This window comes from Octopus sinensis, linkage group LG5, assembly GCF_006345805.1.
Source record: "Octopus sinensis linkage group LG5, ASM634580v1, whole genome shotgun sequence".
In the NCBI taxonomy this organism is placed as follows: Eukaryota; Metazoa; Mollusca; class Cephalopoda; order Octopoda; family Octopodidae; genus Octopus; species Octopus sinensis.
Genome location: NC_043001.1, coordinates 59,467,872 through 59,485,082, shown reverse-complemented (window position 1 = coordinate 59,485,082; position 17,211 = coordinate 59,467,872).

Sequence of the window (17,211 nt, the reverse complement as noted above, 5' to 3'; positions counted from 1 at the left end):
TTCCGTTTTGTTGGTGTGCGTTCGCAGGATTCACTTTTTAATAAAGGTGCGTGATATGATTTTACATATCTATTTCATAAATATATAAACCCCTACACACACGCACGCATGCACACACACACACACACACACATGCGTATCTATGTGTGTGCATATGCATGCGTGTGTGTGTGTGTGTTTGCTTTTTATGCACAACACAGCGTAAATCAATGTGTATGTATTATTTATCAGTTTTATTTTTACCCCTTATTTTCTCCTCCGCCAAATTCACCTGTGACTCTCCCTGCCTCTATCTTAATCTCGCTAGTTTACCTTCTTCCCCACCATATCTTTAGCTGACTTTTGAATTATTTTCACATCACCAGCTAACTTACAAACTGCATGATTCACTTTCATTTCTTGTTTCTATATTAATATATGCAAAAAATAGACAGAGTAAACCCTTCCCCCCTCAACAAAATCACAAACTCCATTATATATACCTTACACACATAGACATATACACACACAGTTTGTTTTTATTTAGTTTTCGCCTCTGCTTCTGATTCAGAAGTAATGAATATTGAGCATACTTGTTCAATCTTTCGAGATATATTTCCTTCTGATCCTGCATTTTATAATTTCTTCATAAAGTGGATTGGATTTGTAGAAATGGCAGAGTGGGAACAAAATACCTTTAATATTTATTTTCATCGTTCATATCCTATCCTGTAATCCGGTTATAAGTTAACTTAGCTTTCATTCTACCGTGCTAGTTAAAATAAAGTACTTCTCATGTCATGAGCTGAAATTTCATTCGATTTTACGGTTATTCAAACTTCGTTGTCATGGACCAGCGTGAAAAATCAATAGTTATACCTCAAGATATTTTAATATTATATATTAGCGCGCGCACACACACATACACACAGATAGATAAATAGAGAGAGAGAGAGAGATAATGATGCAAATGAACATCATATATATGTACACATGTAAATAGAGAGAAAGCAAAGATTTCAAATTGTTAGACGATGAATATTCATGTATAAATATATAAATATTCATATCTTAACAGGACAAATTTGCTAAGAGGACAAAGACATAGAAAATTAAAGTGGGGGAGGTATGGTATTACAGGTCCGACAACTGTTTCTGGGGGTTCAGTATTACATCATAATATTGGCAGTTGTAGATTACAAAAGTATGCAAGCCGTAGTAGCAGTATATTATCGTTGGGTAGATCCGGTCTCTGTTTCCACGGTGGAGACATAAATATTTGTTGATATATAAATACCTATATATTTAAGCTTCAATATTCATAGACCGAAAACTTGCAGTCGTATCTTACTTTCTATTTATATGAATGTATATTTTATATATCTAACCCAAGCAGATTTATTTGTTTATTTTCATCATTATCTCCTTAGCTGCTCACCCCGATTCCTCATGTAGCCACTCTTTACCCCACAAAATTAATCCTCGGTTAAGATTTCGGAGTGCAAGTTCAAATCATTTGAGCGTTACAAAGTGTTTTATTTATTAATCATCTCTACATTGCCAGCGTTTGTCTTTGAATCTGCCACACTAGGATGCCGTATAGATTAAAATCTTTGTTACAGTCTTATCATGCTGGTATTTATTTCATCAGATTCAATAGAAAGGAAGACAAGGTTCACCGTTTTATACTGCTACAGACTTGCAAATTCTTATCCTTTAAACCACTCATACACAAAAGCTATGCTCAATATAAATATACTTGTATAGGCTAAATGTTTTTTTTATGCAATATTTTTAATTTATAAGACGTAGGTGCACTGCGCCGTGAAGAAAAAAAAACAATGAAACGTACTTTGTCCTACTCATATTCTTTAAGCTATATGTCAACCAAGCACATCTAAAAAAAATGGCTGCATCCCTCGTATCACAATAAACTAAATGTTATAACTTTTAATTATTTTACACAAATTTTTGCATTTTTCATTATATTAGATATTCCATTATTTGTACCCAGATTATATTCAAAGATTATATTCATATTCTGGATAGCGCGAGCACGTGTAAGTATGCGTGAATGTATGTATACATCAATGTACAGTATATATGTATGTATAAGCGTCAAGTTTCTCACATTTTCTTAATATAATTTCCCTTGCAATGTTCTAGACTTACCTGGTTCAGTGTAGCCTGCCAGATTCCTAACTCTAGGTAGTGGTCCTTTTATTAGCAACACCTCATTAACTGCTTTCCTGTGAGGTAAATTTAGTGAAAGAAGAGAAGCGCTTGGTGCTGTTATGATGCTGATGGCTAGGTAGATGTGTGTTGAATAGTTGTTAGAATTGTATTTCGCTGTCTGCTGCTTCCCAGATAAAACCAAGTCCATTTTAGATTTTTGATTAGATCATATATTTACACAAAACTTACAATATTTACAACGGTTGCTTACCCTGAGGCAGTATCACTGGTTATTAGGGTGAGTCTTGTATGCATGCTGTGCTGGGTTAAGTATTGGCTAACTACACCTTCGTGTACACTTAACCCTAGCTACACCTTCCTGTGTGGCTAGAAAAACTGTGATCATAGTGGCCAAACAATTTCTTTTAATTACAGGGTCGAGAAGCGACCAAGAATTCTGTCTTCTCACGGGCCTCTGACTGTTCTACGCCTGTATATTTATATCCATATTTTGGTGAGAAAATCATGGAAACGTCGAGTAGAATGTACACTGCTGAAATATGATTAGTTAAAATTCAGGGCAAGTTCCCTAATATGGTATGACCTTTGTTACTGGGCTACAAATATTTCGATTCTAAGCTACCCTAGAATACCAAATATTTTCCTACCCACACATCCTATAATGGACACAGACTATAAAATAACTTACCATATTGATCAAAGCATAATGACTATGCCCTCTTATGATAGTTTCACTGCTGAACCAGACTGGTGGAGTCATAGAAGAAAATAAAAATGACCCTTTCATAAACAGTCAAAGAAGGCATTGTTTTAAAGACATGACACATTTACATGTAGAAAGATTAAGGAATTTACTCAGGAAGTTACCGAATACATATGAAAGTGGATTTGGAAAATAAATGACAAATGAAGACCAGAAAGTGTGCTACAGCAGTGAAAATTCCTTGCAACATTTTGGCGTGTGTTCAATCTTCAGCAGGAATAAAGTAAACCTAGTCATCAGCAGTGTCACAGAAGTATCTAGTAGCTGGATATTACCATTATTTATTTACATCTCTGTGCTAAAACTTGAATATGACGATGGTTCAGTTGCGCAGTTGTATCCGGCAACAAAGAAATCCAGAAAAATTGAAACGACATCTTCATGTTTTTAGGAGACTGGTAAGATATAGTAGTGCAGTATATATAGAATTATTTTAGCTCTTATTGTATGTACAACAAACACCCGTAGATTATGCCACTATTAATAACACTGGTATGTGAATTATTAATATTGGTGAAATGACTCTCCCTAGACACAACAAAATTTGTTTCAACACAAAAATTCACATAGAGAACTTTGCAAACCAAATATATATATATATATATATATATATATATATGAATGTATATACTAGCTGATGTACCCGGTAATACCCGGAGAAGGGAAGGTTATTACCAGTTCCCGTTCCCATTACAATGTTTCATGTTCTATCCCTTTCCCTGTTCAGTTCCAGTTTAAATGAAAAAAAACAACTTACAAATACACGGTGGCGTGAGATAGATTTACAAATACTGGCAAGTAATACAGTTGAATCTTACAATTGATTGACTGTAATGGTAAGGTAATATCAAAGTTGAATTGGTGGATGGTTGGAAGGATGAGAGGAATGACCTTTTAAAAAAACTTCTTGTAAGAAAATCCGCGTATTTGCGGCTCTCGCTGTGGAGTGTAACTGTCTGACTACTTTTCTAGGGTATTCTCTGTTGCTATTACATTGTGAAATTTTAAAATTACGCCAAAATGTGCAAAGTTGGCATATTAAAATAATTTTTCCACGTTAAATTTGATTTTGTTATTTATTTCTTACAGAAAAATTGCAGTAAATTGTTACTGAGGTTTAAAACTTAATCAAGGTTACTTAAACAGAAAACAGGTTTTGGAAGTTGACATGGTATACATGATAGCTGTCTATCACAAAATGAAAGCAAAATTATTACGAGGAGGAATTTTTATTAGACAAACGATAGCAAAGCATTACGACGACCAAGTTGTAAGAATTTCTGAAGCTTTAATAAGTTTTAATGAATAAAGTCATGGGAAATAGTCGAGCAAACATGTAAATTATTTTAAAGGAAAAAGATCATCAGGGAATATTTTTAGCGAAATATTGCACAAATCTGTCATGATCAAGAGGCCTATCTGTTGAGGAAGGCATGGTCTGACATGGAATAAACAAAACTTTATATAAGACATTCTATTGTTTAAAATTCCCGACAACGACGGGCTATTAATCTATGGTAGAAAATGAAATATATTATCTATAATGTTATTGTATCACTATATTGGTAGAATTTCAATAAATCTTAATACAGTGATTTGAAAACAAATATAAAAACACTTTACTTTATACTTGTTAGTTTAATATCTGTTGTTGGACATATTGTAAAGGTTTTGACTGAGCATACGGTAGATAATTCTCTAAAGCATATGATAGGTAAAATTTTTTTTAAAAAGTATTAAAATTCGCTGTTCCCTTCAGTAAACACATTCTCTCTCTCTCCCGCTGTGTCCCTGTCTCTCATTCTCTCTGTCTGCCTCTCACATTCCCTGTCTTTCTGTCTCTCCCTGTCTCTCCTACTTGCCTGATACTGGGGATTAAAGTTTAATCAATTTTGCCTGAGCAGAAAACAGGATTTGGAAGCTGGCATATTGTAAAAGTTCTGACTAAGCATACGATAATTAATTCGCTAAAGCGTTAGGTAAAAATTAAAGAAGAAATTATTAAAATTCACTGTTCCCTTCCAAAAACACATTCTCTCTCTCTCTCTCTCTCTCTCTCTCTCTCTCTCTCCGATCCTTATTCTTCCTCTCTGTCTCTCACATTCTCTGTCTCTCTGTCTCCCTTTTCCTTGTACCAGCCACCTACGTTATGCCACAACATTTCCCTCAACGTATCACATTTTGCACCCTTCTCATTTTATCATATAATAGCTCAATCGCCATATGGAGGTCATTATCTACTTTTAGGGCCCATTATCGATTTCTATTGAAATCCAATTAACTGGTTGTTAGTTTAACATGTATGCAAAGTTTCGTGAAGATTGGTTTCGCAGTTCGAGGCACCAAGATGGTAACAGACAGGCATTGCCATTTATATATAATATGTATGCATGTATATATATTTATATATATATATGTATATTCACATTCTTGTATTTGTTTTCGTTACTGACCCTTGTTCGTTCACTTTTCTCAGCAGCTTCTCGCCCCCGATGTCACCAAAGTGGAAAATATTATCGGTAAAGGCGTGGAATTGTAAAAACTTTTCGGAGATAAATGACGAGGAACTAGTCTTGTATGTGAATTTTCCGTCTGTTCCGTTGTTGCGTTTCTATTCAAATTTTCTATGTGTGCGTTATGTGTGTGTGTGCGTCTGTGTGTGTGTGTCTGTGTGTGTACAAACATTAGTATACATATACGTATGTATGTGTGTCTGTATATAGATAGCCTATAAATATATATATACATTTTGAAGCGTTATTGACACGCTTTTGTTAATCGTATGCAGTGCCGAAAAAATTTTAAAATTGAATTAAAAGTATTTAGTGTCTAAGCGTAATTGAATTAAAGGGTTTTAATGTTAAAATTTTATCAACTGGAACACATCTGAGAAGTCAAGTCTATTTCATAGAAAATAGATATGACCTATAATCCTATAAATCATGGATGAGGTTAGTAACGTTGAAGGCAAAAATGTTTGATATATACATTTAAATACAAAGTAAGGTGAAAGATTTTGTGAGCGCTCAAACCTTATCATGTATAACTACTTCTAACCTCTTTCAGCTATTCGAATTTAGAGGTAAAATAAAACCATTTGCGTCTGCGCACTGGTCTGAAAAGTTAGGGTATACAGATCGTTAGATTTGCATGTACTTCTAACGATATGTACAGCTCGGATTACAAAGGCTTCCTGCTGACGATTCTGGCCTTGGCAGATGAATTCTATTCATTTGCTAAAAAAAAGATGAAACTGCAGTACAGGATTAGCTGAGATGGTAAATGTTTTTGATTTTCATTCCATTTCATGAATTCATCCCCTTTTTGTGTATCTAGCACTCGCTTCTTTATTTGGAAGCCTTTTAATGTATTTATATATGAATAACGTATAGTCTAATGACTAATTCGTCTTTTGTGCTGGACCACTGGTAATAATAATTTATTTTATTACCCTATTTACTATGTTTAAATATTGCTCGATAAATTTGCTCGTAAATTTCTACCGGCATCCTCTCTGTTCGCCGGGTATGATTTGCGTCTGCGCACTGGTCTGAAAAGTTAGGGTATACAGATCGTTAGATTTGCATGTACTTCTAACGATATGTACAGCTCGGATTACAGAGGCTTCCTGCTGACGATTCTGGCCTTGGCAGATGAATTCTATTCATTTGCTAAAAAAAGATGAAACTGCAGTACAGGATTAGCTGAGATGGTAAATGTTTTTGATTTTCATTCCATTTCATGAATTTATCCCCTTTTTGTGTATCTAGCACTCGCTTCTTTATTTGGAAGCCTTTTAATGTATATATATATATAATATATATATATATATATATATAGATATATATATATATATATATATATATATACATATATATATATATATAATATATATATATATATATACATATATATATATATACATATATATATATATTATATATATATATATATAGATATATATATATATATATATATATATAAACGGGGGTGAGTCAAAAAGTAATGCCATTTTATTTAGGATAGGTATACTTACCAATATAGGAACACGTATTATACATCAAAATGAAGCTGGTCCTCTATCGATCACGTCCCTTCTTCTCAACACAGTCACCATTTCTTTCAACAGCAATGTTCCACCATCGAATGAGAGCATGTATCTGTGCTCCGTAGAATTCTGTTGACTGTTCTTTGAGCCACTTCTTCACTACCTCCACACTCACCAGATTTAGCGCCTTCAGACCATCATTTCTTCGGTGCCACGAGAGAGGGTTTGAGATGCAAACATTATTCCAGTGACGTGGAAGTGAAAACTGTAGTACAGAAATGGCTCAAAGAACAGTCAACAGAATTTTACGGGGCAAGAATACATGGTCTCATTCGAAGGTGGACCATTGCTATTGAGAGAAAGGCTGACTATGTTGAGAAGTAGGGATGTGATCCACAGAGAACTAGCTTCATTTTGATGTATGATACATGTTCCAGTATTGATAATTATACCTGCCCTAAACAAAATGGCATTAGTTTTTGACTCACCCGCGTATATATATATATATATATATATATATATATATATATATATATATATATATATATATGCATGATAATACATACATAAAACAGAACATACAAAAATCTGAAAGTATAGATACATATATACAATTTCAATGAAGGAGATTTGGGTCTAGGTTAGAAACGGGCTCTTTCTCTATTGACAAGACATCTTGAATAAAACTGAATAGTGCCACATACATAAGTGCATCGTCTCCAATGTTATAAATATTTCAAAGGGAATATTAGAAGTTATGTTCATTTTAGCCTTAAAGTATATTTTATGCCACAAAAATCAAATTCTACATGGTAGGCACTTCAACTGCTAGAGATATTAGTGTAGCCCATAATTTCTTTGTTGATGATCTCAAGATTTATACTAAAAATGTTGACAATGGAAAAAACCCCAGATAAAGTAAATAATATTTTCAGCAGACATTGGAATAGAATTTGGCCAAAGGAAATGTTCATATTTGAGTGTTGAAGGGAAAATCTCAGTTCCTTAAACCCCAAACCTGTTCCTCAATATCTTCGGTATCTATTCTGTCCCACTCAAAGAATGTTACAAAACATATACGAAGATACTGTGAATAAAGACAGAGCAACCTGAGAATCTTATGCGAGACTTAAAAAAATATGGCAGTCGGAAATCTCCTCTTACAAGACAATATTCTATAATGCATTTCAGTACCAATGCTGACTCCAGCATTTGGGATACTTGACTGTTCTGTAGAAGAAATCCACTCCACAGTTGTTAAAACTCACCAGATTCTGACATCAACTGGAAATCTTCTCAGGAATTGTGGTATCTACAAGCTCTACATTAGAAGAAATAAAGGAGGTAGAGGCATGAGATCAGCTTAGACGGCCTTTGAATGTCGTATACTCTCTTTCAGACACCACTTGCAAAACAACAGCAGCAAAATTGAATACACAAACTTCCTGCTGAAAAATGAAGAAAACAAAACCCTACGTGTTTAAGCGAACTCCCCAGGAAGCCTTTTCTTCCTGATGATCTCCCATACAACCGGATTAAAACACCGCAAAGAAGACCTGGGTGTGACATGCTCAGCATACCCTCAAAAGAGCAGGCATTAGTATGTTTTCCGCACTCGAGACCGCTACATCGCATCATACAAATGTTATGCATTTGCAACCCAAGAAACGGAGATTGCAACGAAATAGCTAACAAACAAAAGAGACCCTGAGACACATGGAGATCAAAGATGCAGACGAAAATGCAGATTATGACGTGTTTCTGTAGAAAATATCACATGTGAGTAGCAGTTCGCCAAAATGTTATTAAGGTACTATCTCCCGACGTGACACGACACGAAGTTGTCGCAGAGTCAATATACAATGCCATCCGAGAAAAATACGGTCCAGGAAGAAATATAAAGAACCCCGCCACTCGTTATTGAATACGTATACAACATCAACAGAAGGAATGCTGGTGGAACGTTCCTATCAAAATATCTGATAAGGGCTAGCATTAGATTTATTGCAGTTTGAGATTATTGTTGCTTGGGACAGGAAAAAAATGTATGAACCGTCAGAGGGGTCAGCTGTACTGTTCGTGGAAATCAAAGAGAAAGAGGATAACTATAGACAACTGCTTCGTGACCCCCAGCTTCTATATCCAAATTACAAATTTACATGTATACCGATAATAATTGTTGCACTTGGTTTTTTGAGTACATGGTTAAGTGTCAGTATGAATAAGCTTCGATTTTCAGAAAAAGGAATCAACAAACTAACTCGCACAGTACAAGTACAATCTGTAACTGGAACAGTAAAAATATGTATGATTTTCCTCAAGTTTAAAATTTGACATTGTTTTAGTTAATCTACATTTCAGCTCTAGAGATTTGTATCTTTTTAAGAAACCAGCTACATCCTCCGAGGATGAATTCATATAATTAAAAATAGAAAGAATTACATACATACATACATACATACATACATACATACATACATACATACATACATACATACATACATACATACATACTTTGAAAATCAAAGAAAAGAAGGATAGCTATAGAGAACTGCTTTGAAACCTCCAGCTTCTATATCCAGACTATGAATTCATGTTCATGCCAATAATTATTGGAGCACTAGGTTTTGTTAGTAAATGCTTAAAAGAGAATCTGGATAAACTGCGATTTCAGAAACAGAATTCGACCGGCTAATTCGTACCATACAAGTGCAATCTGTAAGCGGAACACTAAAAATATGCAAGACTTTACTCAAGTTCCAAATGTGAATTTGTCTGTGTTAAATATATCCCAACGATAGAGGATTGTTTATTTGTTGGAAACCGGCTCACTCCTCAGTGGAAGATTTATATTAAAAAAAATAGACGAGACATACAAACATACATACATACATACATACATACATACATACATACATACATACATACATACATACATACATACATACATACATACATACATATAAAAGGCGTCGATGTCAGGCACTTAAGCATATGAGTACTGCTCTTAATTTGTGTTGAATCTTATCCCCTAGGATACTTGCCATTAATACAAGTTTCGTAAAAAGTTGAAATGCCCTAACTACTCAAAATTCAGTGCAGACCAACCGTGACAGCTGAGAAAAATAGTTGTTATCCCCATAATCTATCAAAATCACAGACAATAGAGTCGAACCAATCAGCGAATTTCAATCCTGAGAAGTTCGTAAACAAGACGGACCGCTCCTGCTGAAGTAACATTAAAATTTTAAAGGAAGTGTTAGTGGATTAAATCGACTATTACTTATTTCCTTGAATACAACATTGAAAGCTGATCTTGGCAGAATCTGAATTCAGAACGTAAAGTTAAAAAAATACAACTAAGTCGCGTCATTCGTTTCAAACGTTGGCATATATTGGCCAGCAATTTCGGTGGGGTTGGGATTAGTCGAATTAATCGACCCCATTGCTCAATGATTACCTATTCTATTAACCTGAAAAGATGAGAGAGAAAATTGAGCTTGACGACATTTGAACTCACAGAGTAAAATATATACATATGGAATATATATGCATGAACACACATAAGTAGTAATAAACTATATACACTTGTGTTACATTTTGATAAGCACACCCACGTATGCAAGTTTTACTACCGGAACTTAATTTATGCATATATCAACCATTTCAGGTAAATTCAAAAATTAAGATCTGTTTTGTACTAAACAAAAACATAGCTTAGCACTTTGGTAGTCGTTCACTTGAATTTTGCAAAGCATAAAGAATGGGGGCAAAAAAATCTAACAAAATACAAGCGCGCATGCATACACACACACTTATTGTGTGTTAGGAGTATCATTACGCCATTAATAATACATGCACAGGTTCAATTCCACTCTTTATTGTTAGTCAATTTGTTGAATATGTAAGCAACTAACTAAATGATCGATTGTTAATGCGCTGGTGAAACAATCAATCGGTGATTTGCTAGTCAAAGTTCTTTCGCATCCTTTTCACTGATTTAGTGACCTCTCCTTCTGCTTCAAAGTCTGCTCTGAGTCTGAGAATTGGCCTTATGTCAATGTGTATGCAATGCTTGCATGTATATATAGAGATGATTTTGCTTTGAGGAGATAAGAGCGAGAGTAAACGAAGGGTTGTGATTGTACGCATGCACGTGCATGGGTCAGTGTGGTTATGTGTGTACACTTGTGTGATTGATTGTGCGTTTGTTAATGTATGTGTGCACTAGCCATCCGTGACCTATGTAAGAGTTCGACCTTTTTTCTGAGTTTGTTTGTTCCCATAGCTGAGAAATATGCAACTAGTTATTGTCCGACGACACGAACATAATGAGAGACTTCTCTCCCTTGTTAGTTCGCAGCGTCTACCTTTCCGGTTCCTGATGTTGAGGAGATAACTAGTCCCAAATCCACTCTCTCTCTTACTCTTCACACACAAACACACACACATACATACATACATACATACATACATACATACATACATACATACATACATACATACATATATATATATATATATATATATATATATGTATATATATATATATATATATATATATATATATATTATATATATTATATATATATATATATATATTATATATATTATATATATATAGATATATGAGAGAGAGTGTGTGTGTATTTATAAATGTATACATATAAGGAGTACACTCCTTTGGTTACGACGGCGAAGGTCCCAGCTGATTCGATCAACGGAACAGCCTGCTCATGAAATTAATGTGCAAGTGCTTGAGCACTCCACGGACGCGTGTACCCTTAATGCAGTTCTCAGGGAGATTCAGAGAGATACAGACTGTGACAAGACTGACCCATTGCGATATATGTACAACTCATTTTTGCCAGCTGAGTGAACTGGAGCAACGTGAAATAAAGTGCTTCCTTAAGGACACAAAGCGTCGCTGGGAATTGAACTCATGACCTTCCAATCGTGAGCCGAATGTCCCAACCACTAATATCTCTCTTATGGTAAAAAGGTGTAAAATCAACTGGTTCGTTGAGTGTCGCCGTCTATTAGAAATCCCAGACATAAATGTTTCAAGCATTGTGGCTCTTCTCGCTGAGATGTAGCTAAGAGAGGCAACACTAAACAAACTTATAAAGTAGTAGTTCTATGTATTATTCAGAAACAACGTTGAGTGGTTTGCGCTACTAGATCGCCCGTTCGAGGAAAATAACGAAATGTTAGTACCAAGCAGGGCTTAGGCATGTGCAAAATTTAGGTTAGAGGAAATGTTTGTGATATATTACAACTACTAAGACAAATATATGTATATATATCTTTGTGTGTGTGTGTGTGTGTGTGTGTGTGTGTGTGTGTGTGTGTGTGTGTGTGAGTGTGTGTGTACGTGTACGTGTGTGTGTGTGTGTGTACGTGTGTGTAACTTGTTAATTACTTTAAAACAGCTTTAATCGAATGATCGTGTGATTCGAACCGATGGGAAGGATGGATTAATCGATGTTTCTCTTTTTTTTTTATAGTCACACACACACCCATACACGCATACACATATTTCTGTACACTCTCTCACGAAAACAATGCCACATGAACAAAAATAATTAAGCAAACGGAACTGCTTTATGGTCACATTCATGAGTGTCTGCATGTGTGTGTTATATGAAGCCGGTATGGTGAAAATACCTGAGCATATATTTGATAGCTTTGCATCTTTTATATTTTCTATTTGTTGGTTTACTGTGCATACGTGGAAGTATCCCCGTTCATAGTTTAGCGATTCATAGTTATAATTCTTTCTGTTGTTTTTATTTGATGTTGCCATTTTATTGGAAGTTGGTTCAAAATATGCTTGAACTGGGAGAGGAACATATAAATGTTGACAGGGAGAGAGGACCTGAGATTTAACATGTGCTTTTTTGTGTGTGTGCTCGTGTAGGAACCTCTCTGTATTCATGAATTCGTGTATCTGTGAATTCTCAGAGTTCATAAATGTCAATTAATGCGATATCTACATATATGTTTACGTGTGTTTGTGTGTGCTTATATGTGTTTGTATGTCTGTATGTGTGTGTGTGTGTGTGGGTGTGTGTGTGTGTATTGTAAAATGTACAGAAGCCAGACAATACAGACCTAAATAAACATAATGAGAGGCAAAATGACAAATTTGTGAAATGAGACAACGGTGTGGAAGAGATGAGTTTCGTTAGGCAAAAGAAATTAGGAGTGACAGGAAAATAGACAGTGAGACATTCGTAGAAACGTGAAGCCTATTTATGACCGCTGAAAAGACGCACACGTATACATACAACACGCAAATTCACACGCATAGACGCGCACAAAAAATTGTGTTCGAATGTATCTATGTATATACGTATATATAAGTTTAAACATGTATTTATATGTATACATCTGTGCACGTATGTGTGTTTATGTATATATTAATATGTATGTATATATGTATGTAGGTAAATGTGTATACGTATATGTATGTATTTATATGTGTATGTGCGTGCGTGTGTATACACGATTACTATTGCAACACCGTGGTTTCAATTCCAAGACCGGATGGTGCTTTATGATCTTGAGCAAAAACTTCATCTCACGTTGCTCTACGATCATTTCGACACTTGTCACATGGCACACCAAGCACCCGTTCAGGCAACGTCAATTTGAGGGAGGGAGACAGCTAATGCACAGCACATATATTTGATCACTACAAACTAATCATTTGTGCAGGTCTTTCGGTAAAAAAGCTGAACATTCATACATCTTCTTCGACGGGAGTGTCCATCGTGTAAATTCTTCCGACGCATTGCCACTCACTGACGGTGTTAAAAATTTACTCGCTCACACCTATGCTGTTCAGCAAGGTGCAATGACGACGAAACCAGTACCAGGATCAGATTCAGGGCTGAATCAAGATCAGATTCAATGACAACGAAACCAGCATCATGATTAGGTTCAATACTCTTCAACCTCCAGATGCTACAGTCCGAAACCTAGTGGGGAAGAGTGATCAGTGTGTGAGTTGCTGCTCGCAGACGACTGTGCACTCAACGCCACCACAGTGACCCAGATGTAGCAGAGTATGAACTGCTTTTCCACTGCTTGTAACAAAATTGGCTTCACAACAGTACTCAGAAGAAAGAGGTAGCCTACATGTCCATAGAAGCCGTATGTGGAACCAATTATCACCGTCGATAGGGAAAACCTAAAAGTTGTTGATAAGTTCACATACCTCAGCAATACACTGTCTAAATCTGTGAACATTGACGGTGAAGTCGGTACACACATCAAAACTCAGCGGCTACGTGAATCAATGTGAGAGATGTGAGGCATTAGGCTGGTCACCAAGCTGAAGATGTACAAAGCAGTTGTACTGCCTAAGCTGCGAGACTTTGACCCGTTCTCGAATGTTCTTAGACATGGAAATATGTGTCCTGTTTTATTCTAGATATATTTCCTTTGTAAATCCATTTTCCACAAAGAAAGGTATCGATATTGTAGGCATTGAACATTATACTGTTCAATGCTGCAATCAAGTTAGACACACCATTGATCCAGATTATAAAACTCTTCAGAATTTAGTTGAAGAATTGTAGAAGATTGTGTTGGACACTACGTTCCAGGGCCTAAATTAGGTAAAAAAGTTTTATTATTTATTATTTACTCCATATGATTTGAAGATGTGATGTGACTCGGGTCTGAAAATCTCTGACTACTTAGTGTCACCGATACGAATCCGTGTGATGGCTTCTTTCGATACAACTTGTAGTCACCGTGGTGTACATCCAGGTGACAAGCAAAGTTGGATTTGCTGGACTACTTTTCATATATCCTGAACTTTAAACGAGATTATATCGTGATTGCTTAGTCATTCGATTGTTCTGTGATTTTAAGTGTCGCCTACGACCGCAAAAAATTATTGCCAGCTATAATATATCAGGACGTTCGATGTTTGCCCTTTCCTCTGTGAGTGTGTGGAGAGATATGTTTCATACTGCTCATTCGGCAGATAGAAAATGCATGAAGGATCGCTCGATTAAACAAATTTGATATTGAAAAGAACCAGTATTATTTTAATATATTATCTGAATGTCTATATTTTTGAAGCTCTTTGTCATGTCGTATGTGCGTAAATATACACAGTCACAAGCACCCAGATATCTACATACATGCGTATGCGGTATAATTTTAAACAAAGGAGAAAAAACAAAGATGTACAATCGAAAAGTCTTCCTTAAAATCAGGGGTAATAGTGATACGAATTAAAAATACTCAATCGACTCATAGGCTTCTTAATAATGGTCTTTTGTAAGGCGAGGAGCTGGCAAAATCGTTAGCACGTCGGGTGAAATGCTTTGCGATATTTCGTCTGCCGCTATGTTCTGAGTTCATATTCTGCCGAGGTCGACTTTGGCTTTCACTCTTTCGGGGTCGATGAAATATGTACTAGTTACGCACTGGGATCGATATAATTGACTAGCCACCTTCCTCCCAAAATTTTCAAGACCTTGTGCCTCGAGTAGAAATAATAATAGGCTTTTGTGCTCAACTTCATCAATACGGAACCTAACAGCCGAAATGTGTGTGTGTGAGAACGCCCACGTGCACGCTCGCTTACAAGGAAAGTCACACAGTTACGTATATTCTTTTCTACTCAAGGCACAAGGTCCGACATTTTGGGGGAGGGGGACCAGTCGATTAGATCCACCTCAGTTACGTAAAGACACGAAATATTTATTTCTTTACTACCCACAAGGGGCTAAACACAGAGAGGATAAACAAGGACAGACAAACGGATTAAGTCGATTACATCGACCCCAGTGCGTAACTGGTACTTAATTTATCGACACCGAAAGGATGAAAGGCAAAGTCGACCTCGGCGGAATTTGAACTCATAACGTAACGGCAGACGAAATACGGCTACGCATTTCGCCCGGTGTGCTAACGTGTCTGCCTACGCACGCACATATATCGTACACATAACTACTCATACATGAACTCACATATAGTAATATAAGGAGGACCATAATCACATAATTACACTACACTGCATTAACCTATACGTATATTAATGACACAGAAACATATTATCATGAAGAGAGATGCCATATTTCAAGACCTATCCTATTTAACACGGTTCCATAGCAAAACATCAAAAAGTCAGACATACTCACAGATACACACGCGCGAGCAAACACTAAAATAGAGATGCTTCAACAAACCATGTACTTTGTACCGATAATTTTAGCTAGATACAACAATGCGGTAATCAAACCCCAGTCGTTCTAACACAGCATACGTGTACGGGCGCATACACAAGATATAAATGATATTACACTCCCACACATGTCGACATTTAGATACACCACATGAACGACAAGACGTGTACGCGTTTATTCGACAGTGGCGCAATAGTCCGATTTGCGCAAACACACACACACGCACACACACATGTATGGACATGTGTATATCTATCTATCTATCTATCTATCTATCTATCTATCTATCTATCTATCTATCTATCTATCTATCTCTTTATCTATCTATCTACCTATCTATCTATCTATCTATCTATATATCTGTTTGTCTGTCAGTCTATCTATCTATACATATATATACACATATATATGTGTGTGTGTGTGTGTGTGTGCGTACGTGCGTAAGTATACACTCGTTTACACACACCGACAAGAGACCAAAAATGAAAGAAATGTCCTAAAGAAGGAAGGCATAAAGTACAAAGAAAAGATTGTTCACATCATACAATTAGAATAATCGAGAGAAATATGGAGAAAGTGAGAGAAACAAAAGCAGAGAGAGAAAGAGAGAGAGGGGGGAGAGGAAAGACAGAGATAAAGTGACCGAGTGAGGGACTTTAATAATTGTAATAATACCAACTACAACGAAAAAGCTTCTATTAGCTGCTGAGACGCGGGTGGAGGTAGCAAAGATATTTGATTGGCTACATGAGAAGATGAAAGGAAACAAAAAGAGTGAGAGCCGACGATTAGATCAGAGGAATTGTTAAGAAATTATGACAAACGAAGAGAAACATTTTGATGTAGTAAGTGTTGAGGTGTCGGATGGGATATTGGACAGAAAAACACATCTAGACTGTGTACGTAGTGGCATTCATAAAAAACAAAAACTATAAAAGAATATTATTAAAACTCATGAAACAATTTATGAGACTGTCCTCGGATATGAATATTCTTATATATATATATATATACAT